Source organism: Scyliorhinus canicula, chromosome 5, assembly GCF_902713615.1.
Source record: "Scyliorhinus canicula chromosome 5, sScyCan1.1, whole genome shotgun sequence".
NCBI classification, from domain to species: Eukaryota; Metazoa; Chordata; class Chondrichthyes; order Carcharhiniformes; family Scyliorhinidae; genus Scyliorhinus; species Scyliorhinus canicula.
In genome coordinates, this window is record NC_052150.1 from 12,862,199 (window position 1) to 12,889,843 (window position 27,645).

General features: G+C 45.6%; 1 protein-coding gene and 1 non-coding gene across 2 annotated transcripts in view; one reads left to right on the forward strand and one right to left on the reverse strand.

The window, feature by feature from the left end:
* The window catches only part of trak1a (trafficking protein, kinesin binding 1a), a 226,082-nt gene that overhangs the window by 13,875 nt on the left and 184,562 nt on the right, over positions 1-27,645 (forward strand).
* On the reverse strand, positions 1,355-1,542 carry LOC119966711. Its single transcript, XR_005460821.1, has one exon. It is a non-coding gene; the product is annotated as a U2 spliceosomal RNA (small nuclear RNA).

The window sequence follows — 27,645 nt, forward strand, 5'->3', positions numbered from 1 at the left end:
CAGGTGAGGAGGTGGATTTGAGACCAGGAAGAGACCAGCCATGATCTTATTGAATGGCAGAGCAGGCTCGAAGGGCTGAATGGCCTACTTCTGCGCCTCATACCTATGTTATCCATGTACGTAAGGTAGTGGTGAAGTGCGTCCTTGAACCGCCGCAGTCCATGTATTGTGGGAACACTCACCCTGGGAGAATCAGGATTTTGACCCAGTAACAGAGAAGGAACAAGTGCCATTGTTCATGGTTCTGTAATGGTTTTAGTTCCATCGATTTGATGCAATGCAGTGGAGTGGACATTACTTCCGTTCTTCCAGTTCACGGAATGTGGTTGCCTAAAGGAATGCATGGCGAAAGCTTTTTAGCACAAGTGGTAATCTTGGAAGTGAAGTGCAAACATTTCTGATTGACGCTGTGTCTTCGTTTTGTTCAAATTGAAGGTAATTCTACATGTGAATATAATACATGGGTGGCGTAAAAAGCTACTTGTAAGTTGCAATGGTGGTCAAGCATAAACAAATTTGAGAATTGACTAACAGCTGCTTGCACCATTGGAATGTCTTATTCTTTCAGATAATTTTCTGTACGAATTGTTCACTGAGAAGCTATATTCCAATAAAATCCATGGAAGTTGCAACATAGAAATGGTCCATTCAGCCCAATTCAGTCTGTGTTAGGATCGACCATCTTAGCAATAAATATAATCGCATTTGCCCAGTCTGTCCCAATGTCTTTTCATCCTTCCTTTTTTATGCCATCTGCCAATCAATTCATTTTATTCTTAAATATTAAAAAAAAAAAAAATTTTTTTTTATTCTTCTCTTTCACATTTTCTCCCAAATTTACACCCACCATCAATAATTTACACCTGCTGTCAGCCGGCGGGACTCGGCGTTTTTACAATGGCCGCTTGGCCCATTCTGGGCTGAGAATCGGCGGGCTGGCCGCGTAGAGCGGCCCCCGACCAGCGCCGTGCCAACCACAACAATGGCAATGGCACCGATTCTCCACTCTGCGGAGAATGGCGGGCCGGCGTCAGGGCGGCGTGGCGTGATTGGCGCCGGTCGTGGGGATTCTCCGGCCTGGCCCTGGGGCTGAGAGATTCCCGCCCCCTATCTTTACAAAAGGAAATGCTGGAAATCTGAAATTAAAAACGATTTAATGAACCAGGAAATGCTCCGCATCGACGCAGAATGAAATGGAGTGACCCAAAAGATTAAAAGATCCTTCAGACAAATGTTACCTCTGTTTCACTTCACAGATGCCACCTGACCGCTGTGTATTTCCAGCATTTTCTCTTTTATTTCAAATCCATTTATACTGTCCTCTACTTTTAATATTTATTTATTTATTTATTTTTAAAATTACTTTTTCTGTGTTACAAAGCCAGAGCTCAAGAGTGTGGACAGGGGCAAACCCCTAATCCAGCTCCTTGCCTGCTCCAAAAACCAACTCAAATTGAGCCCCCACAAGAGAGACAGACCAGATCTGACCAAAAGGCAGAGCAAATACTACACTTGATCTTAGCCAAAAGGCCCAGAAGCGATTTTAATATTTATTAAACACTTTTACCATGTCTGTATTCTAATGAAAAAGGCCTTGGTCTGTCTTTACATTCTTGTTTGCTCACATTGGGAAGTGTTCTAGGCAATTTATGCAGTGCCTTCTTGAAAGCCGCCATCTCACAGGGAATCCAAAAATGCATGCCATACTCTCAGGTTTATATAAATTTATCATTACCCCCTGGCTTTTATATTCCATAGAATCACGACAGTGCAGAAAGAGGCCATTCGGCCTATCGAGCCTGCGCCAGCCCTCCGAGCACTACCTAGGCCCACTTCCCCCACCCTATCCCTGTAACTTGCACAACGTTAGACTGCAGGAGGAAACCGGAGCGCCCGGAGGAAACCCACTCGGACACAGGGAGAACTCCCTGAGCCCGGGTCCCTGGCGCTGTGAGGCAGCAGTGCTAACCAGTGTGCCACCTGTGCCGTCCCACTTGAGGAAAATAACCTAGATTTAAGGCTGTTTTTTTTTTAAAACAGCTAATTAAAGTGAGGTGGAAACTCTGTCTCTCGAGCCTCTGGCTATTCAATTAGATGATGACTGATCTGTAATTCTATCGACCCATTTTGGTTCCATAACCTTCATTGAAAATCTGTCAATCCCAGTTTTCAGGTGTTCAGTTGAACCCCCCCCCCCCCCCCCCCCCGCCCCCGCCCCCGCCCCCGCAAGCCTTAATAGCATTTTGCAGATCAAGAATTCTGGATTTCCACTCCCTGTGTAAGAAGCGCTTTCCCACACTATTCTTGAACGGACTAGATCTAATTTTAAGGTTGCGCCACGTAGTTCGAGGCTGGTTTAGCTCACTGGGCTCAATAGCTGGTTTTAAAAGCAGGCTAAGACAGGCCAGCAGCACGGTTCAATTCCCGTACCAGCCTCCCCGAACAGGTGCCGGAATGTGGCGATGAGGGGTTTTCACAGTAACTTCATTGAAGCCTACTCGTGACAATAATCGATTTTTCTTCTTTCTTTTTTTTTAGTTCTGAAAAAAAAGAAAGAAGAAAAATCGCTTATTGTTTTTTTTTTAAAGAGTACCCACTGTGCTGTTAGGGAGGGAGTTCCAGGATTTTGCCCCAGTGACAGTGAAGAAACGGTGATCTATATTTCCAAGTCAGAGTGGTGAGTGACTTGGAGGGGAACCTCCAGGTGGTGGGGTTCCCAGGTATCTGCCGCTCTTGTCCTTTTAGATGGTAGTGTTTGTGGGTTTGGAAGGTGCTGTCTCAGGAACCTTGGTGAGTTACTGCAGTACATCTCGTTAGATGGCATGCATGGCTGCCGCTGTTGGCTAATGGTAGAAGGTTTGAATGTTTGTGGAAGGGGGAGAAATCAAGTGGGCTGCTTTGTCCTGGATGGTGTTGAGCTGCTTTGAGTGTTGTTGGAGCTGCACTCGTCCAGGCAAGTGGAGAGCATACAAGATTTGAGAATGGAATTATAATAGATAGGTGTTTGATGGTCGGTGCAGACACGATGGGCTGAACGGCCTCTTTCTGTGCTGTAAAACTCTTATGACTACGACTCCAAACATTTCAATTAGGTTGCCTCTTAATTTCCTATAATTTCTAATATCCTATGAAACTGCATCTTCAAATCCTCCTACTTTTGCACAGTTTGTTATCTATTCAGACTATAATCACCGCTATTGTACTTAACACAATTAAATACTTGCAATGAGTTCTGTTTGCCTCCTCTTAACCCATTTCACTCATACCATCTATATTCTAGTGTAATTGGGCAGCACCGTGGCACAGTGAGTAGCACTGCTGTCTCACGGCGGCGAGGTCCCAGGTTCAATCCCGGCTCTGGGTCACTGTCTGTGTGGAGTTTGCATATTCTCCCCATGTCTGTGTGGAACAATGCCGGGAATTGAAGTCAGAAATATGGGGCGGGATTCTCCCATCGGGCGGCTATGTGTCTACGCTGGCGTAAAAACGGGAGTGTTTTACTCCGGCGTCGGCGCCCGTTCTGGGACCCCGTTCTCCGGCCCACAGGGGGCTGCTGATCCCGGCGTGAACCCGGCGCCGCGCGTTCTGCGCATGCACAGTTGGGCCGGCGTCAACCAGTGTATGCGCAGTGGTCGTCTTTCCCGCGCTGGCCCCAATGCCAAATGGTGCAGGACAACAGGAGCCGGCGCGGAGGAAAGGAGGCCCCTAGCCATGGAGGCCGGTCTGCTGATCGTTGGGCCCCGATCGCGGGCCAGGCCACTATGTAGGCCCCCCCCGGGGTCGGACCTCCCCCCACCCCCACCCCACCACAGGCCACCCCTGGACCCATCAACGCTGAGGTCCCGCCGGCTCAGAGGATGTTAGACGGCGCCGGCGGGACTCGGATTTTTTTCGACGGCTGCTTGGCCCATTCGGGCCGGAGAATAGGCTCATACCCTGACCGGCGACGCACCGACCACACCGGTGCCAACGGCGCCGATTCTCTGACCTGGTGGGGGTTGGGGAATTCCGATATTCTGGGAGGGAGATACTAGAGAATTGGCAGAACAGGACTGATTGTTGAGCATGATTCCGTGTTAATGGATTATGTGAATGAGGGAGGGCTGTGGGAACTGTGTATGGTGGAATAGGCAGCGGGGGGGGGGGGGGGGATATTAGAAGTAACAAATGAAGTTTGGTGGCAAGCTGTTGATAAATCCTTTGAATTCTGTGCAGTAATACATTACATCATCGTGAAGATTTGATTAGATCTGAGGTTTTTTTTAAAAAAACCCACATCCTAGGAAAGGATGGCGAAGATGATTCTGGAAAAGAGCGAAAGTAACAGGGTAGTTGTTATGGGAGACTTTAACTTTCCAAATATTGACTGGAAAAGATATAGTTCGAGTACATTAGATGGGTCATTCTTTGTACAATGTGTGCAGGAGGGTTTCCTGACACAATATGTTGACAGGCCAACAAGAGGCGAGGCCACATTGGATTTGGTTTTGGGTAATGAACCAGGCCAGGTGCTAGATCTGGAGGTAGGTGAGCACTTTGGAAACAGTGACCACAATTCGGTGACCTTTACGTTAGTGATGGAAAGGGATAAGTATACCCCGCAGGGCAAGAGTTATAGCTGGGGGAAGGGCAATTATGATGCCATTAGACATGACTTAGGATGTGTTGGTTGGAGAAGTAGGCTGCAAGGGTTGGGCACACTGGATATGTGGAGCTTGTTCAAGGAACAGCTATTGCATGTTCTTGATAAGTACGTACCAGTCAGGCAGGGAGGAAGGGGTCGAGCGAGGGAACCGTGGTTTACCAAAGAAGTGGAATCTCTTGTTAAGAGGAAGAAGGAGGCCTATGTGAAGATGAGGCGTGAAGTTTCAGTTGGGGCGCTTGATATTTACAAGGAAGCGAGGAAGGATCTAAAGAGAGAGCTGAGACGAGCAAGGAGGGGACATGAGAAGTCTTTGGCAGGTAGGATCAAGGAAAACCCAAAAGCTTTCTATAGGTATGTCAGGAATAAAAGAATGACTAGGGTAAGAGTAGGGCCAGTCAAGGACAGTGGTGGGAAGTTGTGTGTGGAGGCTGAGGAGATAAGCGAGATACTAAATGAATACTTTTCGTCAGTATTCACTCAAGAAAAAGATAATATTGTGGAGGAGAATGCTGAGACCCAGGCTATTAGAATAGATGGCATTGAGGTGCGTAGGGAAGAAGTGTTGGCAATTCTGGACAAGGTGAAAATAGATAAGTCCCCGGGGCCGGATGGGATTTATCCTAGGATTCTCTGGGAAGCCAGGGAAGAGATTGCTGAGCCTTTGGCTTTGATTTTTAGGTCATCATTGGCTACAGGAATAGTGCCAGAGGACTGGAGGATAGCAAATGTGGTCCCTTTGTTCAAGAAGGGGAGTAGAGATAACCCCGGTAACTATAGGCCGGTGAGCCTAACGTCTGTGGTGGGTAAAGTCTTGGAGAGGATTATAAAAGATACGATTTATAATCATCTAGATAGGAATAATATGATTAGGGACAGTCAGCATGGTTTTGTGAAGGGTAGGTCATGCCTCACAAACCTTATCGAGTTCTTTGAGAAGGTGACTGAACAGGTAGACGAGGGTAGAGCAGTTGATGTGGTGTATATGGATTTCAGTAAAGCGTTTGATAAGGTTCCCCACGGTCGTCTATTGCAGAAAATACGGAGGCTGGGGATTGAGGGTGATTTAGAGATGTGGATCAGAAATTGGCTAGTTGAAAGAAGACAGAGAGTGGTAGTTGATGGGAAATGTTCAGAATGGAGTTCAGTTACGAGTGGCGTACCACAAGGATCTGTTCTGGGGCCGTTGCTGTTTGTCATTTTTATAAATGACCTAGAGGAGGGCGCAGAAGGATGGGTGAGTAAATTTGCAGACGACACTAAAGTCGGTGGAGTTGTAGACAGTGCGGAAGGATGTTGCAGGTTACAGAGGGACATAGATAAGCTGCAGAGCTGGGCTGAGAGGTGGCAAATGGAGTTTAATGTGGAGAAGTGTGAGGTGATTCACTTTGGAAAGAATAACAGAAATGCGGAATATTTGGCTAATGGTAAAATTCTTGGTAGTGTGGATGAGCAGAGGGATCTCGGTGTCCATGTACATAGATCCCTGAAAGTTGCCACCCAGGTTGATAGGGTTGTGAAGAAGGCCTATGGTGTGTTGGCCTTTATTGGTAGAGGGATTGAGTTCCGGAGCCATGAGGTCATGTTGCAGTTGTACAAAACTCTAGTACGGCCGCATTTGGAGTATTGCGTACAGTTCTGGTCGCCTCATTATAGGAAGGACGTGGAAGCTTTGGAACGGGTGCAGAGGAGATTTACCAGGATGTTGCCTGGTATGGAGGGAAAATCTTATGAGGAAAGGCTGATGGACTTGAGGTTGTTTTCGTTAGAGAGAAGAAGGTTAAGAGGTGACTTAATAGAGGCATACAAAATGATCAGAGGGTTAGATAGGGTGGACAGCGAGAGCCTTCTCCCGCGGATGGAGGTGGCTAGCACGAGGGGACATAGCCTTAAATTGAGGGGTAATAGATATAGGACAGAGGTCAGAGGTGGGTTTTTTACGCAAAGAGTGGTGAGGCCGTGGAATGCCCTACCTGCAACAGTAGTGAACATGCCAACATTGAGGGCATTTAAAAATTTATTGGATAAGCATATGGATGATAAGGGCATAGTGTAGGTTAGATGGCCTTTAGATTTTTTCCATGTCGGTGCAACATCGAGGGCCGAAGGGCCTGTACTGCGCTGTATCGTTCTATGTTCTATGTTCTATGTTCTATGTTTTGTTCATTTCTTTGAGTTTATTGCCAAATGTTTTTGCAGTTGGAAATGTTAGTTAAAAAAAAAAATAGAGTACCCAATTATTTTTTTTCCAATTAAGGAGCAATTTAGCGTGGCCAATCCACCTACCGTGCACATCTTTGGGTTGGGGGGGGGAGGGGGAGGGGGAGGGGGGGTTGGGGGGGGGGGACCCATGCTGATACGGAGAGTGTGCAAACTCCACATGGAAAGTTTCTCGGGGCCGGGAGTCGAACCCGGGTCCTCAGTGCCGTCGGCAGCAATGCTAACCACTGTGCCACATGTCACCCCAAAGATTATTTGCAATGTGTTTTTGAACGGAGTCATTTTGAGAACATTCTCACTTGGAAATGTTAGTTGTCAACTCCAAAAGTGGATACTTTCACCCATGCTTCAGAGTGTTGTTCACATTGCTTAATCGTCTACAATCGCTTTGGTAATCTTGTTGTCTTCTTCTGCTTAATTAAGTTAATCTATTGGTAATTTCTCAGTAGATCAAAGACCATCTTTGCCCCCTCTAAATGGTGTCTCAGCCAAGATGAATATATTTTTAAAAAAACTGAATTGTGTTTTTATTTTAAAGATCAGGATTACTTTAGTCTTTCGAGGAGAACATTTTCCCATTTTAATTCCTGCTTCACAAATTCAATTATTTTGTCTCGTGTCAATTGCACTTTGTGTTGTTTAATCTTTTCAAGCCTTGGGAACAAAAGATGCTCGTTTTCCTTAATTGCCCAGGCGACTCAACACTGATTAAAATGAGAGGGGCCCTCACACACATTTAAACATTTATTCTGATTTTTGCAATCGAGCGCCACAGGGAAACTGCGCAACGCTCGGACCTTTGGAGCTGGACCTCTACATTCTCGGACAAGGTTGCAATATTACAATTTTATGCTTCAGGCCGCAGTTGTTAATGCAAGAAATGATTTGCCAGCCTGTTTAGCCTTAATTACTTTGGTGGAAAACATTTTGCTGCTTTATACAAAAAGATTCTGCTATTTTATGCAAAGATTTACGTTAGAAGCAATCTGTTTATATTTAATGTAACTTTCATATTTGACCTTTATAATTATTTACTTGGAGAATGTATCAAACTTAGTCAATCCTGTCAGTTATTTTCATTAGAAATTCTTTTGACTGTTTTATCAGGGATATATTTGGATTATGAAAAAAAACACTCACTAAAGACACTTCACTACGATTTGTGGTGTGGAAGTGTGTAAATATAAAAAAGTGTACATAGCGTTCCCATTATAATCATTAACATAGGAATCAATAAAGAAAATGGGAGGGCAAAATGTATAATCTTAAGGTAGGAACTAAAGTTTATGATTTTTCACCCCCCTCCCCCGTTCATTTACCACTCTTCTAACCTCTAACCCTACTTCGCAAGAAGATTACACTTGATCCTGACCCCACATGCAGCACTATGGGAGATCAATTAGTATTTTTGTCTGGCAATTCATTTTGTTTCCCCTTTTCTTTGAACGTGGCAAATTGTGTTAGTGTTTGGTCCTATGATAACTTAACAAGTTTGTTCTCGAAAAGCCAATCTTCATGAGTGTTGCCAGACATTGATATTAACGAACAAACTAGTCATAAAGCTTGCATGAGGGGTGGCATGTGGCACACTGGTTAGCACTGGGACTGCGGCTCCGTGGACCCGGGTTCGAATCCCGACCCTGGGTTGCTGTCCGTGTGGCGTTTACACATTGTCCCCATGTCTGCGTGGGTTTTACCCCCACAACCCAAAGATGTGCTGGTTAGGTTGATTGGCCCCTTAATTGGAAAAGAAAAATAATTGGCTCCTCTAAGTTTTAAAATAAGAATTTGCATATCTATATCGTAGAATCCCTACGGTGCAGAAGGAGGCCATTCAGCCCATCAGGTCTGCACCGACGTTCCGAAAGAGCACTCTACCTAGACCTACTTCCCCGTCCTATTTCCACAACCCCACCTAACCTGCACACCTTTGGCCAATGGGAGGAAAGTGGAGCACCCGGAGGAAACCCACACAGACACAGGAGAAGGTGCAAACTCTGCACAGTCACCCAAGGTCAGAATTGAACCTGGGCCCTTGGTGCCGTGAGGCAGCAGTGCTAACCACTGTGCCACCTGCCATCCTTAAAAACCTTTTCAACCTTTATAGCACCTTCTAACACAGTAAAATGTCCCAAGACCCTGCAGAGGAGCGTTACCAAACAAAAATTGATACCGAGGCACATGAGGAGATGTTGGAACAGCTGGCCAAAAGGTTGGTCAGAATTGGTGAAATTGCTAATGCTGATTGGCTATTGATATTTAAAATTTGAGCCAGGAACTTGTTAAAATTAATGATGCGGAAGCTCCAAGTGCTATGATTCAACCCCTTGCCCAAAACAAACTGACGCTAACTTGACTGCAAATGGACTGTCCATTGCAACAACAAGTACTGCGATGCATTTGTGGCACACGATGTGTGTAATATATTGAAATCGTTGCGCATTTTATTACACTGCCTTCTCCATTGGGAGAGGTAAGTAAAGTTAGTTCGATAATGGCTGCTGCAGCTGAGTATATGTTAATCTTTTACAACTTCACGTTTAACACATTGTACATTTTCTCTGACAAAATGGGGCTTTGTTTTTTTAGAAAATATTTTATTGAAGCATTTGTAACTTTCACAATTTATCATGTTGACATTTCTAAAACAACCGTGTGGATCGACGCACAAAATACCCCCTGAAAGAACAACAAACAATTACACCACGTCCCCCACTTCTCCTGCCCTGTCCCCAATTATCCGTATACTGAGTCCCCTGTCAAAACGGGGATCATCTGAACAAATCTGTTCAGTTCATCTCTCTCCTGTTGCCATTGCCTTTTTCCTCTTGCTCTCTCATCTTTTAATCACCAATTCATAAATAAATATAGAAACATTATATGCAATGCCTCAGCTGGCTGCTAAACAGTACAAACGCATTGACATGTCCGTATTGCAACAGCACTAATTTTCAGGATTAAGTTTATGCTGAGGTTTTTCACAAACAGAAGCTAATTATGGCATTTTAGTCAGAAGAAGTTGTTGGCAATGCTCAAAATGGCAATTACGTTGTGGCCAGTTATCATCAAGGCTTGAGACGGAGGATGATAAATCTTCTTGTTGCCTTGCCTTTGCTCCCTTTTAGCTTTCTTCCAACCTGTTCTGCTCTTTGACCTTTGCTTACCAGTTTTTCGGTTTATTGCATGGATCTTTTATATGTGGAGGCGATGGAATAAGTTCCATTTCTTGGGTAAATCTTTTGGTCTGTTCCCGAGAGATTATCTGGGACGCATGTTACTAGCCTATAAAGGTTGTAGGTTTGCGTTTCGGAGTATGCCCACGACACCTGATAGCTAACCATATGATTGTGTATCTTCTGGGGTGTGATGAATATGACAAATTGTCATACTTCATAGTTTGTATTTTTGCAGTAATATTGTTAAAACCTAGGTGAGAATGCTTACTGAGCTGTGATTTAAAAGTGAGATAATCAGTGATTTGTGCAGGGGACGTGTTTCGCTAATAGATATTAAAAACCATTTTAACTGTTCAATACAGCTAATGTAATGTTGTAACAGTTTGAGCCTGGCTAAACAAATCGAGGCACATCTTGTAACGAGACAAAATAAATCTGTCTGCTTTTGAACGCAGTTGGTGAACGTAATGGGAGGGGCCAGGTGTGTCTGGACAAAGGAATTGTTTCCAGTGCTCTGTGCCGAGCAGAAGTTTTTTAGCTTTGTCTTAAAAAAATGTTTCTCTCTCCCAGGACTCTGCACCAAGATCAGCAAGTAAAACCTGGTGATCAATTTTATACATAAGAGGACGGCACGGTGGTGTTGTGGTTAGCACTGCTGCCTAAGGCGTTGAGGACCCGGGTTTGATCCTGACCCCGGGTTGCTGCATCCGTGTGGGTTTCACCCCCACAACCCAAAAGATCTGCATGGCTAGGTGGTTGGCCATGCTAAATTGCCCCTTAATTGGGGGGAAAAAATGGGTACTCTAAGTTTCTAAAAAAAAAGGTTACACATTAGTGGTATTTGAAATATGTGGGTTGCTTAATTGGAATGTAGAGGCAGGTTTCGGGAAGCAAGTGCTATGATGTTGTAACTCTTAACTATGAAAGCTATTTCTTTGTTGCTAATGTAAATTTTGTTTTAATATAAACGCTGTCTGTTGGCCAGTGTTATCATTCCTATGGTGCAGTAACATTTCCTCAACAGTTTTACCAAATGCACAAATAGTCTGGTTCCAATCCGGGATCTTAACCAAAATTGTGGGTCTGGTCTGGACCCATAACAGGGATATAATCAGATCTGAATTGATTTATATTTGTATCTTTTTCACATGCACTGCAACTTTTTTAATGGGGAAAATGTGGTGAAATTAGGTCATATATTAATTGTAAAGCTGAATTGAAATGAAAATCACTTATTGTCACAAGTAGGCTTCAAATGAAGTTACTGTGAAAAGCCCCTAGTCGCCACATTCTGGCACCTGTTCGGGGAGGCTGGTATGGGAATTGAACTGTGCTGCTGGCCTGCCTTGGTCTGCTTTCAAAGCCGGCGATTTAGCCTTGTGCTATTACAGCAAATAGTAGAATTGGAGAGCACAGGAAGAGGCCATTATTCTCACGTGTTGGCCTTTTGAGGGGGCTAACTAATTAGTCCCGCTGCCCCCTCTCCCCCTCAGCCTTGCAAAATATTCCTTTTCTTTTTTTTTTCTTTTTTTTCTTTTTTATAAATTTAGATTACCCAATTATTTTTTCCAATTAAGGGGCAATTTAGCGTGGCCAATCCACCTACTCTGCACATTTTTGGGTTGTGGGGGCGAAACCCACGCAGAAACTGGGAGAATGTGCAAACTCCACACACACAGTGACCCAGAGCCGGGATCGAACCTGGGACCTCAGCGCCGTGAGGCGGTTATAGAACATAGAACAGTACAGCACAGAACAGGCCCTTCGGCCCTCGATGTTGTGCCGAACAATGATCACCCCACTTAAACCCACGTAACCCGTATACCCGTAACCCAATAATCCCCCCATTAACCTTACACTACGGGCAATTTAGCATGGCCAATCCACCTAACCCGCACATCTTTGGACGGTGGGAGGAAACCGGAGCACCCGGAGGAAACCCACGCGCACACGGGGAGGACGTGCAGACTCCACACAGACAGTGACCCAGCCGGGAATCGAACCTGGGACCCTGGAGCTGTGAAGCATTGATGCTAACCACCATGCTACCGTATGCTAACCACTTGGCCACCGTGCTGCCCTCAAAATATTCCTTTTCAAGCATTCATCCAATCCCCCTTTGAAACTTAGTATTGAATCTGCTGCTTGATTCAAGCTGCACATTCCAGATCATCATCGCTCGCTGAATAAAATGAATTATTTTCATTTTCCCCCGGCTCTTTGCCAATTGACTTAAATCCATCCCGTTGGCTACTAAGGCTCCCATGCCTGTGGAAACAGTTTCTCCTTAGATTAGATTTAGATTTATTGTCACGTGTACCGAGGTACAGTGAAAAGTATTGTTCTGCACATAGTTGAGGCAGATCGTTCCATACATGAAAAACATAGGGCATACGATAGATACACAATGTAAATACATAGACATCGGGTGACGCATATGGAGTATAGCGCTAACAACAGTAGAAAAGCTGTATGGAGAGATCAGTTCAGTCCATAAGAGGGTCATTCAGGAGTCTGGTAACAGCGGGGAAGAAGCTGTTTTTGAATCTGTTAGTGCGTGTTCTCGGACTTTTGTATCTTTTGCCTGATGGGAGTAGTTGGTAGAGAGAATAAGACTGGTGGGGGGGGGGGGTCTTTGATTATGCTGCCTGCTTTCCCAAGGCAGCGGGAGGTGTCGACAGAGTCAGTGGATGGGTGCTGGGCTTGTGCGAGATGGACTGGGCTGTGTTCACGACTCTCTGAAGTTTCTTAGTCTTGGGCCGAGCAGTTGCCATACCAGGCTGTTCTACAGCCAGATAGGATGCTTTCTGTGGTGCATCTGTAAAAATTGCTAAGAGTCAATGTGGACATGCCGAATTTCCTTAGTTTCCTGAGGGAGTGTAGACGCTGTTGTACTTTGTTGGTTGTAGCAGCGACGTGGGTGGACCAGGACAGATTGTTGGTGATGTGCACCCCTAGGAATTTGAAGCTGTCAACCTCCGTACCATTGATACAGACAGGGATGTGCACAATACTTCACTTTCTGGAGTTGATGACTAGCTCCTTAGTTTTGCTGGCACTGAGGGAGAGATTATTTTTGTACGCCACGCCACTAGGTTTTCTGTCTCAATCCTGCCCTCTGACTCATCATTGTTTGAGATCCAACAAGGACGTGTGATCAGCAGACTTGTAGATGGAGTTGGAGCCGAATTGTGCCGCACAGTCCACGTGTGTGTAGGGAGTATAACAGCGGGCTAAGTATGCAGTCTTGCGGGGCCCCGGTATTGAGGACTATCATGGATGTGGTGTTCTTTATCCTTACTGACTGTGGTCTATGGGTCAGGAAGTCGAAGATCCAGTTGCAGAGGGAGGAGCCAAGTCCTAGGTTGTTGCCCTTTCAACGTAACAGGGCAGCACCAGATTAAATTTGTTTGATCAGTGCAACATGCCTTTGGTTAATAACAAAGGTGTTGTGGGGACTTGCCTCTGGATGATTTTAAGTGAGTTAACCCCTTAAAAATACACCCTGGGGTAAATGTTCTGGTCAGCAGGCATCGTCACGGGAAGGACAAAGAATTTCATGGTCCATTCAAAGGTCCTTTGACCATGGGTGGGCGGGCCGGTAAAATCCTGCCCCTTGTCCCCAAACCTTCTTGAGAAGGGTCTAACTGCCCTTGCAGTGACCCCCCCCTTTTTTTTTGGTAAATCTCGATTGCCTCTAACTCACCTCTTTTCTCCTTTGTTCTTACCCTCAGAACGTTTAGGATACTTTTCAACCAATGGGCGTGGTTTTACCAATTACTGACACGAGGCTAACTCATTTTTATCTACAGTTTTTGAAGACACCACTCAAGTTTAACTTAGTGCTTTGCATTGATCACAATTTATGGACTTTTACACCAACATTTTAATTCCAGTATCTCTCCTTCCACATCCATTTCAGTAGAATCATTTTTTTTTAAAGCAATATTGAATGTTTCTTCGGAGGGCAGTGGATCTTAAGGGAAATTTTGTCTAAGTTGACAGGAAGAGGGAACTCCAATAATATTTACTGTTAAGTGTGTTTTTTTTAACCTCATTGACTAGCTTGGTGTCTAATGTGCTCTGGGATGAATCAGATAGCGTCTCAAAGCTGGGAACATGCCACACCCTGACCAGAAGTCAACGCTCCTACAATTTTCTGGTGGTTTTTCCAGCTGAATGCTACCAGGTGCTGTCAGATTTTAACCCGAGCATTCATTGTGTGAATTGTTTTTGTGCAGTCATGATGTAATTAAATATTTAAGCGTGTCGTATTTCCCCGAACGCTGAGCTGGACAATGAGGTAAAGTCAACACTAAATATTGTTGGAGTCCCATTTCCTTTTTGGAGTTGCATACTTCCATAATGATCCAGCACCGTCTGAAGCATTGCTCAACTACAGGGATTTTTTTGATTCCTTTGCTGGTGAAAGGATTCGGAAAAAGAGATTTTCTTAAAGGAAAATAATTGAAAATGTTACAGACAGTTAAGGAGGATAAACTGAAACTCCCAATTCGCTTCCCTTATGGTCAGCAATTAGTGTAGTTTTTATTTGCAAAGGTAGATATGTCTGCTTCTAAGTCCCCTTTCACGTGGTCAATATTAAAGCTTCGGCACCAGGCTTTTGTGGGTTTAAATAAAGAGAATTGTTTATTCTCTCACACTCCCCAAATTAGTGCAGTGAACACTACATCAGGAACACTCAAGAAGGATACAATTAAAGTAGATAGTGCACTTCTACAAAAGAATAATTTACAGTTCAAATGTTCGACTTGTTGTCGGAGATCAATTATTGTGAGCCTGGGAGAAAAATAAGTAATTTCTACTCGTGGATTGTAGTTCATGTGGATTCTAATAGCCGAGGTCAGATATTCAAATTGTTTCAGGATTCCCTCTTTTAAAAAAAAAATGATCAGATTGCAAAGCTATGGTTTTTATATGAGGAGGTCAATTTTCTTTGAATGGACTTGAATGTTTTGGAATCTGATTGGAAGTCAATTTTAAAGAATTTACAGCCTCTCAGTTATTAAAAGATAAAGATGACGCTGCCTTTTCCGTAGTTGCTGGCTTGCGGTGCTCTGCCCTGGCCTTTTCTGTGTTTTTGGATCAAAACTTATTCCAGCTGGATTTGGTCACATGTCCAAAACTGTAATTGTCTTAGTTGGTATGGTTTGGGAGTCCAAAGATATCACTGTCGGAGATGCATAGTGGATTTCAGATTTGTGTATTATTGGTCTCATCAGCTCTCTTTGTTAAATTGCAAATGGAGTTGAGATCATAGAAAATAGAAAAATACAGCACAGAACAGGCCCTTCGGCCCACGATGTTGTGCCGAACATTTGTCCTAGATTAAGAACAAATCAATCTACACCCCATCATTCTACCGTAATCCATGTACCTATTCAATAGCCGCTTGAAGGTCCCTAATGTTTCCGACTCAACTACTTCCACAGGGAGTGCATTCCATGCCCCCACTACTCTCTGGGTAAAGAACCTACCTCTGACATCCCCCCCCCCCTATATCTTCCACCATTCACCTTCAATTGATGTCCCCTTGTAATGGTTTGTTCCACCCGGGGAAAAAGTCTGACTGTCTACTCTATCTATTCCCCTGATCATCTTATAAACCTCTATCAAGCCTCCCTTCATCCTTCTCCGTTCTAATGAGAAAAGGCCTAGCACCCTCAACCTTTCCTCGTAAAACCTACTCTCCATTCCAGGCAACATCCTGGTAAATCTCCTTTGCACCTTTTCCAAAGCTTCCACATCCTTCCTAAAATGAGGCGACCAGAACTGCACACAGTACTCCAAATGTGGCCGTACCAAGGTTTTGTACAGCTGCATCATCATCTCACGGCTCTTAAATTCAATCCCTCTGCTAATGAACGCTGCCACACCATAGGCCTTCTTCACAGCTCTATCCATTTGAGCGGCAACTTTCAAAGATCTATGAACATAGACCCCAAGATCTCTCTGCTCCTCCACATTGCCAAGAACCCTACCGTTAACCCTGTATTCCGCATTCATATTTGTCATTCCAAAATGTTATAACCTCACACTTTTCAGGGTTAAACTCCATCTGCCACTTCTCAGCCCAGCTCTGCATCCTATCTATGTCTCTTTGCAGCTGACAACAGCCCTCCTCACTATCCACAACTCCACCAATCTTCGTATCGTCTGCAAACTTACTGACCCGCTCTTCAACTCCCTCATCCAAGTCATTAATGAAAATCACAAACAGCAGAGGACCCAGAACTTATCCCTGTGGTACGCCACTCGTAACTGGGCTCCAGGCTGAATATTTGCCATCCACCACCACTCTCTGACTTCTATCGGTTAGCCAGTTCGTTATCCAACTGGCCAAATTTCCCACTGTCAAAATTCATTGATTGTGTTTGTAGTGAACTCTTAGCAATGACAAGTGTAAATGCTTCAAAGAGGCAGCGTCCAGGCATGCCCGTTCAAGGGGAAGTCATGGAATGTACAGTCACGTCAGGAATGCACAGTCCATGTTTTTTTAAATAAATCTAGAGTAGCCAATTATTTTTCTTTTCCAATTAAGGGGCAATTTAGCATGGCCAATCGACCTAACCAGCACATCTTTGGGTTGTGGGTGAGAAACCCCTGCAGACACGGGGACAATGTGCAAACTCCACACCGACAGTGACCCAGGGCTGGGATTCGAACCCGGGTCCTCAGCACCGCAGTCCAGTGCGAACCACTTCGCCACATGCCCTCCAGTCCATATTGGAAGTCGAGCACAGGCCATGCCTTCACTAGGCGTAAAAAAAAAATAATTATTTCTATTTAACTGTTATAAACATTCAAGATTTTTTGAAATTTGTAGATGCACGATTTTTAATCTCTTATATTTTCAAACTGAAGGGTGCAGAAAAATATCTCTGGGCTGCACTGCCTTGCTCCGGCACAATCCCAATATAATTCCCTGTGCAAACACTTGAGAGACATTTCCTCTCAAACATTGCGCACTCTTGTAGTCGCTAGCATTATGACACACAGAATCGAGTGGCCTGATTTGTTACGCTTGCAAATTAACTTTTTGAGAAAAGCCAAGTACTCGTGGGGAAGGAGGGTTGAGCAGGCGGGGAACATCTGAGCCAAAGCGGCTGACGGTAATAGTCATACTGAGATAGATTTTTAAAAAATGTTTTCCAGACCCCAAAGTTGGCAGCAAGCCAGTGTACTTTTCAATGGTGATCCCATTTATCTTGTGGAACCTTCTGAGAAAACTGACATCAGATTGGAGGCTGAATCTCGGTTGACTTTGTAGGGTCATCATATGGTATTTGAAGGAACAAAAAGGCAAACCCAGGTCAAGGGAGTCCCACACTACTTTGTTTCCTTGGAGAACATGAATTCAACACATTTTTTTACCAATAGCGTAACCCAAAGAACAAATTCCCAGTTGCTCTTGGCGACTCTGCAGTCAAGAGGGCTCCTGTAAGGCTGCGGAAAGTTCGACAGTATTGTTTACAGTTCCCATAACGTGATCCTGAAATAGGGGCTCATTTTGCGACAAAAAAATCTACTTCAGCTGTTTGAGTTTGATTCATTGCCGTGGTACTTCCAATCATCCGTGATCCACTGGCCAGCTCCCTGATTAGCTAAAGTTTTCATGCAAAAAAAAATTAGCATTTATATGACGCCTTTCTCAAAGGGTACAATTACAAATGTCGTCACGGTTGTAATGGCATGCAACAAAACCTTTCCCAAGATGCTGAAAATGAAACATAGCGACACCAGTCATGACTTGTTTGATGCAATCAAGTTTGCAGCTTGAGAAACGCTTAATTACAGATGTATATACAAGTACCGCTCTTCACTGTTATGCACAGGGTACTGTCCTGCTATATGTGTGAGATCATTTGTGTTAAGACTCGGTTATCTGTTAGCCCCTTTTTATTCTCTGCATTTTTCCATTATGCAGGTTGACAGTAGTCCCATTGCCTTTGCTTTTAAATTGAAGGGCAATTTAGCGTGGCCAATCCACCTACCCTGCGCATCTTTGGGTTGTGGGGGTGAGACCCACGCAGACACAGAGGAGAATGTGCAAACTCCACACGGACAGTGACCCGGTGCTAAATCCAAACTACGACAATATATACTGCTTCTGCTCTGCATATTCTGTGCCATATACTACAATTTGCAAAGATGTATTGTGTCACCCATTGCAGCAGCCAGGTTCATGGCACAGTGGCTGGCTCTCCTGCGCAGGAGGGCAGGAAGAAGAATGGCAGGGCTATAGTGATAGGGGTCTCGATCATAAGGGGAGTAGACAGGCGGTTCTGCAGACACAATCGAGACTCGCTGGTATGTTGCCTCCCTGGTGCAAGGGTCAAGGATGTCTCGGAGTGGCTGCAGGACATTCTGTGGGTTGCGGGGGATGAACATCCAGCTGTCGTGGCACACATTGGGACCAACGATATAGGTACAAGCTATAAGCTGAATTCTGGGAGTTAGGTGTTAAACTAAAAAGTAGGACCTCAAAGGTAGTAATCTCAGGATTGCTACCAGTGCAACGAGCTAGTCAGAGTAGGAATGTCAGGATAGATAGGATGAATGCGTGGCTCGAGAGATGGTGCAAGAGGGAAGGATTTAAATTCCTGGGGCATTGGAAACGGTTCTAGGGGAGGTGGGATCAGTACAAACTGGACGGTCTGCACCTGGGCAGGACTGGAACCGATGTCCTGGAGGGGGGGGGGGGGGGGGGGGGGGGGGTGTTTGCTAGTGCTGTTGGGGAGGGTTTAAACTAATGTGGCAGGGGGATGGGAACCGATGCAGGAAGTTGGAGGGAGGTAAAACGGGGCCAGAAACAAAAAGCAGTAAGGGGGAAAGTGTAAGGCAGAGAAGCCATAGTCAAAAATCAAAAAGGGCCACAGTACAGGGTACAGTGACTGAGGAGAGTGTGAAAAGGGAGGTGGCCAATGCAGGATTGAGGGTGTTGTACCTAAATGCACGCGGTGTACGGAACAAGGTAAATGACCTTGTTGCACACATTGAAATTGGCCGGTACGATGTTGTGGGCATCACAGAGACGTGGCTGCAAAGTGATCAGGGCTGGCATCTGCAGCACGGTGGCCTAGTGGTTAGCACAACCGCCTCACGGCGCTGAGGTCCCAGGTTCGATCCCGGCTCTGGGTCACTGTCCGTGTGGAGTTTGCACATTCTCCCCGTGTCTGCGTGGGTTTCGCCCCCACAACCCAAAAATGTGCAGAGTAGGTGTATTGGCCACGCTAAATTGCCCCTTAATTGGAAAAAATAATTGGGTAATCTAAATTTTAAAAAAAAAAGGGCTGGCATCTAAATATCAAAGGATACGTGTCCTATCGAAAGGACAGGCAGATGGGCAAAGGGGGTGGGGTTGCATTGTTAGTAAGGAATTAAGTTAAATCCATAGCAAGGAGCGATACAGGATCAGAAGGCGCAGAATCTCTGTGGGTAGAGTTGAGGAATCGCAAAGGTAAAAAGACCCAGATGGGAGTTATGTTCAGGCCCCATAGCAGTAGTCAGGATGTGGGGCAGAAAATAAATCAGGAGATGGAAAAGGCATGTAAAAAAGGCAATATTACAATAATCATGGGGGCTTCAATGTGCAGGTGGACTGGGAAAATCAGGTTGGTAGTGGATCCCAAGAAATTGAATTCATGGAATGTCTAAGAGATGTTATTTTGGAGCAGCTTGTGACAGAGCCTACGAGGGACCAGGTAATTCTGGATTTGGTGATGTGTTATGAGGCAGACTTGATTAGGGAACTTAAGGTGAAGGAACCCTTAGGGAGCAGTGACCACAATATGATAGAATTTACCCTGCAGTTTGAGAGGGAGAAGCTGCAATCAGATGTAACGGTATTACAATTAAATAATTCCTGAAAGATCATCACAAATGCCTCCACAATTTCCTCAGCTATCTCTTTTAGGACCCTGGGGTGTAGTCCATCCGGTCCAGGTGACTTATCCACCTTCAGACCTTTCAGTTTCCCCAGAATCTTCTCCTTAGTAATGGTCACTGCACTCACCTCTGCCCCCTGGTTCTCCTGGAGCTCTGGCTTCCCACTGGTGTCTTCCACCGTGAAGACAGATGCAAAGTAACTATTCAGTTTGTCTGCCATTTCTTTGTTTCCTATTATTACTTCTCCAGCCACATTTTCTAGTGGTCCAATTTACATTTTTGCCTCTCTCTTACCTTTTATATTTTGAAAAAAATCTCTTCTCATCTTCCTTTATATTACTAGCTAGCTTGCACTCTTACTTCATCTTCTCCCCCCCCTTATTGTTTTTGTAGTTGTCCTCTGCTTGCTTTTAAAGGCTTCCAAATCCTCCGGTTTCCCACTAATCCTCGCCACTTTGTATGCTTTTTCTTTAGCCTTTATGCTGTCCTTGACATCCCTCGTCAGCCATGGATGCCTTGTCCTCCCCTTAGCATGTTTCCTCCTCCTTGGGATGAATTTCTGTTGTGCCTCCCTAATAACCCCCAAAAACACCTGCCATTGATGTTCGACTGTGTTCCCTGCTGGGCTCCTTTTCCAATTCTGGCCAGCTCCTCCCTCATGTCTTTGTAGTTACCCTTATTGAAATGAAATGAAACGAAAATTGCTTATTGTCACAAGTAGGCTTCAAATGAAGTTACTGTGAAAAGCCCCTAGTCGCCACATTCCGGCGCCTGTTCAGGGAGGCTGGTACGGGATGTTTCAGTCCATCATGGGGCCTGTATAAATTCAAGTTAATTACTCTTTCGTCTTTTGCTACACCAATGATGGTTGTTCGTTATTCCACTTCGCCCTTGCCCTCATGGACTCTTTTTTATCTGGTTTCCCCTATGTTGAAAGTTCCCTGTCTGCCCTCAAAACTTTCTCAAAACCTTCTCTTTGGCTTCAGCCCTTAATCCTCTCGGCTTCCCTTTGTTTTGTTGTCTTGCCCCCACACCCCCAGTGTTTCAATACTCCCCTGGTTGCTCCCTGGATGGGAAGCAGAACAGAAATGCAGGTTAATGTTTGGCGGTGGACGATTCGAAAATAACTTGTATTGAAGAGGAGAAAGGTGGACGGCAAATGGTCAACCATGATGTTGGGGAATGGCTTCAGTAATTAACTTTGTTTCTGGGCAGCACAGTGGTGCAGTGGTTAGCACTGCTGCCTCACGGCGCCGAGGTCCCATGTTCGATCCCGGCTCTGGGTCACTGTCCGTGTGGAGTTTGCACATTCTCCCCGTGTTGGCGTGGGTTTCACCCCCACAATCCAAAGATGTGCGAGCTAGGTGGATTGGCCACGCTAAATTGCCCCTTAATTGGAAAAAATGAATTGGGTACTTTAAATTGGGGGAAAAAAACTTTGTTTCTGAAATATCTCCATTGCTCTCCCACTTGATACTTTATCTTTTTCTTAACGATGCTGAGCCACGTTGCAACAAAGCCGTCCATTATTGTAGGTTGAAAAAAGAATGAGTAACCCGGCAACGCGCATGGATACGTTGCAGCTTGCCTCTTTGATGGGGAGGGCTGATTGCCGCCTCTGCTGATGAGAACAGCATTGAGGGTGGATACCTACTGTTTTGTGAGCCTTTGGGTGAATCATGTCTCTGTAGACCTAAGTAAGGCAATTCTTATGAATACATTTTTTGCAACAAACAACAGGAATAGACAACTTAATTGGACCACAAGGCGTGTATTCGCCCCCTGTAAAAGCTGTGTTTGTAGATTCCTGAATAGTGCTGCTGTGTTTCCCAGTCCATCGTGATCAAAATACACAATGTGGGCTGCTTGCCAGCAAGAAATTCCTGTTTAAAGTCACTGGCTTCATACTCTTTGGCCAGCACTTTGTATATCAAAAAATATGATTGCATTTTGTGGTCAAAAACATTAGTGGTGGAAAATAGAGCTCTTAATGTTTGAGACAGCCAGCGTTAATTTTTTTTTTTTTGAAATATTTTTATTCTCCTTTTTCACAATTTTTCTCCTGAATTTACACCCACCAACAACAAACAGTAATCAACAACAAATATATCAAACCCCATAATGATAACAACGATCCCATCCTCCCACCAACCCCCAAACATCAGCCCGCATGTTAACATAAACAAATGACAAAGAAGGAATCAGGGATTACCCACAGCTATCTTTAATATACACAGCCCCCCTCCCCCACAACCCACCCACCCATCCACCCCCAACTAATGTTCGATGTTATCCAGTTCTTGAAAGTGCATAATAAATAGTGCCCATGACTTGTAGAACCCCTCCGAGCTTCCCCTCAGTTCGAACTTAACCTTCTCAAGCGTCAAGTATTCCAACAGGTCCCCCCGCCACGCTAGGGCACAGGGTGGAGAGGATGCTCTCCATCCCAGTAGGATCCGCCTTCGGGCGATCAACGAGGCGAAGGCTATGATATCTGCCTCCGCACCCATTTCCAACCCTGGCTGATCCGACACCCCGAATATGGCCTCCCGGGGACCTGGGTCTAGTTTCACACGCACCACCTTGGAAATTACCCTAAATACCACCTTCCAGTACTCCCCTAGCTTTGGACAGGACCAAAACATATTAGCGGGCCCTTCCTGCAACGTTCACACACATCTTCTACCCCTTCAAAGAATCGGCTCATCCTTGCCCTCATGAGGTGTGCTCTGTACACCACCTTCAGCTGTATCAGCGCCAACCTCGCACATGAGGTGGAGGCATTCACACTCCGGAGCACCTCACACCAGACCCCCCCCTCTATAACCTCTCCCAACTCTTCCTCTCACTTTGCTTTGATCCCCTCCAGTGGTGCCTTATCCTTTTACAACATAGCTCCGTACACCGCTGACACTGTCCTCTTCTCCAGTCCACTTGCTGCCAGCACCTCCTCCAACAACGTGGAGGCCGGTTCCTCCGGGAAGCTCTGTATCTCCTTCCTGGCAAAATCTTGAACCTGCATACATCTAAACACTTCTCCCTGCTCCAGCCCATACTTAGCTTCCAGCTCCCTCAATCCTGCAAATGGACCCCGAAGAAACAAATCTTTTAGTGTCTTGATCCCCTTCTCTTTCCATTTCTGAAAGCTCCCATCCCAGTTCCCTGGCTCAAATCTGTGGTTTACCTGAATCGGCATTTCCCTTGACCCTGCCCCCAACCCGAAGTGTTGGCGAAACTGCATCCAGATTTTCAATGAAGCTATTATTACCGGACTCCCTGAGTATTTCCCCGGAGCTATCTGGAGCGGTGCTGTTGCTAGTGTCTTCAGCCCCGACCCCCTGCACAAACTCTCCTCCATTCTGACCCACTGGGAATCACCCCTCTGACCCAGCTCCGCACCTTCTCCACATTCGTTGCCCAGTAGTAGTACATCAGGTTCGGGAGACCCAAACCCCCTGCCTGCGACAGCCAGCGTTAATGATGGGTTCCCTGAGTTCCATAGAATCCCTACAGTGCGGAAGGAGGCCATTTAGCCCATAGTCTGTACCAACCCATTGAAGGAGCACCCTATCTAGACCCACTCACCCATAACCTCACCTAAAACCCGCACATCTTTGGATTGTGGGAGGAAACCGCAGCACTTGGAGAAAACACACCCAGACACTGGGAGAATGTGCAAACTCCACACAGTCCCACAAAGCAAGAATCTAACACGGCTTCCTGGCATTGCGAGGCAACAGTGCTTTTAAAAAAAATTTAATTGATAGGATGTGAGCGTCACTGGTTAGGCCGGCATTTATTGCTCATCCCTAGTTTCCCTTCAGAAGATGGTGGTGAGTTGCCTTCTTGAACCGCTGCAGTCCCTGAGGTGTAGGTACAACCACTGTGCTGCTAGGGAGGGAGTTCCAGGATGTTGCCCCAGTGACAATCCAGGAACGGCGATATATTTCCAAGTCAGGGTGGTCAGTGACGTGGAGAGGAACCTCCAGGTGGTGGAGTTCCCAGGTATCTGCTGCTCTTGTCCTTCTAGATGGTAGTGGTCGTGGGTTTGGAAGATGCTGTCAAAGGAACCTTGGTGAGTTACTGCAGTGTGTCTTGTAGATGGTACACACGGCTGCCACTGTTCATCGGTGGTGGAGGCTTTGAATGTTTGTGGAAGGGGGAGAAATCATGCGGGCTGCTTTGTCTGGATGGTGTTGAGCTTCTTGTTGGAACTGCACTCATCCAGGCAAGTGGAGATTATTCCATTACACTCTTGACTTGTGCCCTTGTAGATGGTGGACAGGTCGGGGCAGAGGACGCGAGTTACTCACCGTAGGATTCCGAGCCTTTCATCTGTCCTGGTAGCCACAGTATTAATATGGCTAGTCCAGTTCAGTTTCTGATCAGTGATAACCCCCAGTATGTTGATTATGGGGGATTCAGCGTAATGCCATTGTATGTCAAGGAGCGGTGATTAGATCCTCACTTGTAGGAGATGGTCATTACCTGGCACTTGTGTGGCATAAATGTAACTTGCCACTTGTCAGCCCAAACCTGGATATTGTCCAGCTCTTGCTGCATTTGGACATGGATTGCTTCATTATCGGTAGAGTTGTGAATGGTGCTGAACATTGTGCAGTCATCTACGAACATCCCCACTTATGACTGTATCATGGAAAGGAGGTCATTGATGAAGCAGCTGAAGATGGTTGGGCCTAGGACACTACCCCGAGGAACTCCTGCAGTGATGTCCTGGAGCTGAGTTGATTGACCTCCAACTACCACAACCATCTTACTTTGTGCCAAGTATGACTCCAACCAGTGGAGCATTTCCTGCTGATTGACATGGGCTACTGTTTAGCTAGGGATCCTTGATACCACACTTGGTCAAATGCTGCCTTGGTGTCCAGGGCAGTCATTCTCATCTCACCTCTGACATTCAGCTCTTTTGTCCATGTTTGAAGCAAGGCTGTAATGGGGTCAGGAGCTGAGCGACCCTGGCAGAACCCAAACTGAGCGTCCGTGAGCAGGTTGTTGCTCCTGGCATGCTCTTCTGCACTCTTCATTGGCCGAGGACAGATTTCCTAGCTTGGTGGTAATGGTAGAGTGGGGGATATGCTGGGCCACGAGGTTGCAGATTGTGGTTGAATCCAATTCTGTTGTTGCTGATGGCCTACAGCGCCTCATGGTTGCCTAGTCTTGGGTTTCTCAATCTGTTCGAACAAAGTCCGTCCCATTGAGCACGGTGGTAGTGCCACACAACACGATGTAGGATATCCTCAATGTGAAGACGGGACTTTGTCTCTACAAGGACTGTGCGGTGGTCACTTCTACCGATACTGTCCTGGACAGATACATCTGCAGCAGACAGAATGGTGAGGATGAGGTGAAGCATGTTTTTCTCTCTTGGTTCCTTCACCTGCAGTCCCAGTCTAGCAACTATGTCCTTTAGGACCCGGCCAGTTCGGTCTGTGGTGGTACTACTGTCCACTCTTGGTGATGGACATTGAAGTCCCCCACCCAGATTATATGTGCCCTTTCCACCCTCAGTGCTTCCTCCACGTGGTGTTCAACATGGAGGAGTACTGATCAGCTGATGGTGGCCGGTATGTAGTAATCAGCAGGATGTCTCCTTGTCCATGTTCAACCTGAAGCTATGAGACTTCATGGGGTCCAGAGTCTATGTTGACTTCCAGGGCAACTCTCTCCTGACTGGGCCGCCACCTCTGCTGGGTCTGTCCTGCCGGTGAGACAGGACAGACCCAGGAATGGTGATAATGGTGTCTGGAACATTGTAAGGTACGATTCAGTGAGCCTGACTATGTCAGGCTGTTGCTTCACTAGTCTGTGAGACAGCTCTCCCAACTTTGGCACAAGCCCCCAGATGTTAGTGAGGAGGACTTTGCAGGGTTGACGAAGGCTGGGTTTGCCGTTGTCGTTTCCAGTGCCTGGTTCGATCCCGGGTGGTCCGTCCTGTTTCATTCCTGTTGTATGTTTTTGTAGCGGTTGGCTACAACAGTGTGGCTTGCTAGGTCATTTCAGAGGGCATTCAAGAGTCAACCACATTGCTGTGGGCCTGGAGTCACATGTAGGCCAGACCAGATAAGGATGGCAGATTTCCTTCCAGAAAAGACATTAGTAACCAACATGCCAGCGTGCCATCCTCTATATGGGATCATATATGACGTAGCCAAATGGACAATAAATCTCCCTCTATGTAGCCTTAGTGCTAGCTTTGGCAGACCAGCCCGCATTGCACTAAAGTTGTGTGTTTTATAAAAAAAATCTAACTCCCACATCGACCATCCTGCAGTTTCCTGAGAGTAGGGTTGTGCCAGTTAGCGCTGAGGTTTTGGACATTTGCATTTTGTCGACCGGTGCTCATTAGGAATTGGATTGGGGAGAGATTTCCCAAGGCAAGGCTGGCAAACGAGGAAAAACATTTATTCTATTAGTCGGAGTAGGATTCCGCCTCCAGTCACGGTGTTGAAAGGCTGTTGGCTAACCCCACCCTGCCATCTGACCCTTTAAATATGGAAGAGACCTTTCTTTGAATTAAAATGTAAATGTAAAATTAATTGAAGAGTCTCCCGCTGAAGACCTGAGATGAGGAAGATTTTTTTCTCTTCAGGGTTGTTGGCCTTTGGAATTCTCTGCTCCAGGGGTGTGTTGGAGGCTGGGCAATTGAATATATTTAAGGGGCTGCATTGGACTGATTTTTGATCAACAGAGGAGTCCAAGGTCAAGTAGGACAGACAGGAAAGTGGAGTTAACACCACAATCAGATCAGGCGTGATTTTATTGAATGGCGGAGCAGGCACGAGGCCAAATGGCCTACCCCTGCTCCTAATTATAATCTTAATCTGGTGCATGAAATGAGTGCCAGTGGCATGCACATTGGATGAATTTTTGGGGAAGCTGAATGTTTAGCAAGTAGAATATTGCCAGCTGATCCGGATCAATTGACTTTGATGAGAGATCTTGGATAAAAATGATTAGGCCCTGATTTACATGTATATAAAAAAATTGGGGTATTGTGCATTGTCCTGTGGAGCATTGAATTTGAAACATCGAAAATAGGAGCAGGCGACCATTCGGCCTCTTGTACCTGCTCCGCCATTCATTACGATCATGGCCGATCATCCAACGCCGTAACCTGTTCGCGCCTTCCGCCCATATCCTTTGATCTCTTTTGCCCCAATGTTGGGTGAATTGGACATTCTGAATTCCCCCTCAGCGTATCCGAACAGAGTGTGGCGACTAGGGGCTTTTCACAGTAACTTCATTGCGGTGTTAATGAAAGCCTATTTGTGACAAGAAAAATTATTATTATTATTATTATTATAATATCGAAACTTCTTCTTGAAAACATACAATGTTTTGGCCTAAACGTCTTCCTGTGGCAGCGAATTCCACAGGCTTGCTGCTCTCTGGGTAAAAAGATTTCTCCTCAGCTCAGTCCTAAATGGTCTAATCTTTATCCGGATAGAATTCTAGGTAGTTGGGAATTTATTTGGAATTCAGTCATCTCATCAAGAATTAAAAGGAAGTTCAGATTTGAACATGGGAATCTGATCTGTGCTGTTCCAATTCTGGCCCCTGGAAATGCTGATTTTTCTTTTCCATTGCTCTGCCGTTGGATGCCGTGCCTTTGGTTACCCGTGTAAGTGTAAGACTTACGTCCTAACCCTCTTCCCCCGAACCCTTTAAGACACT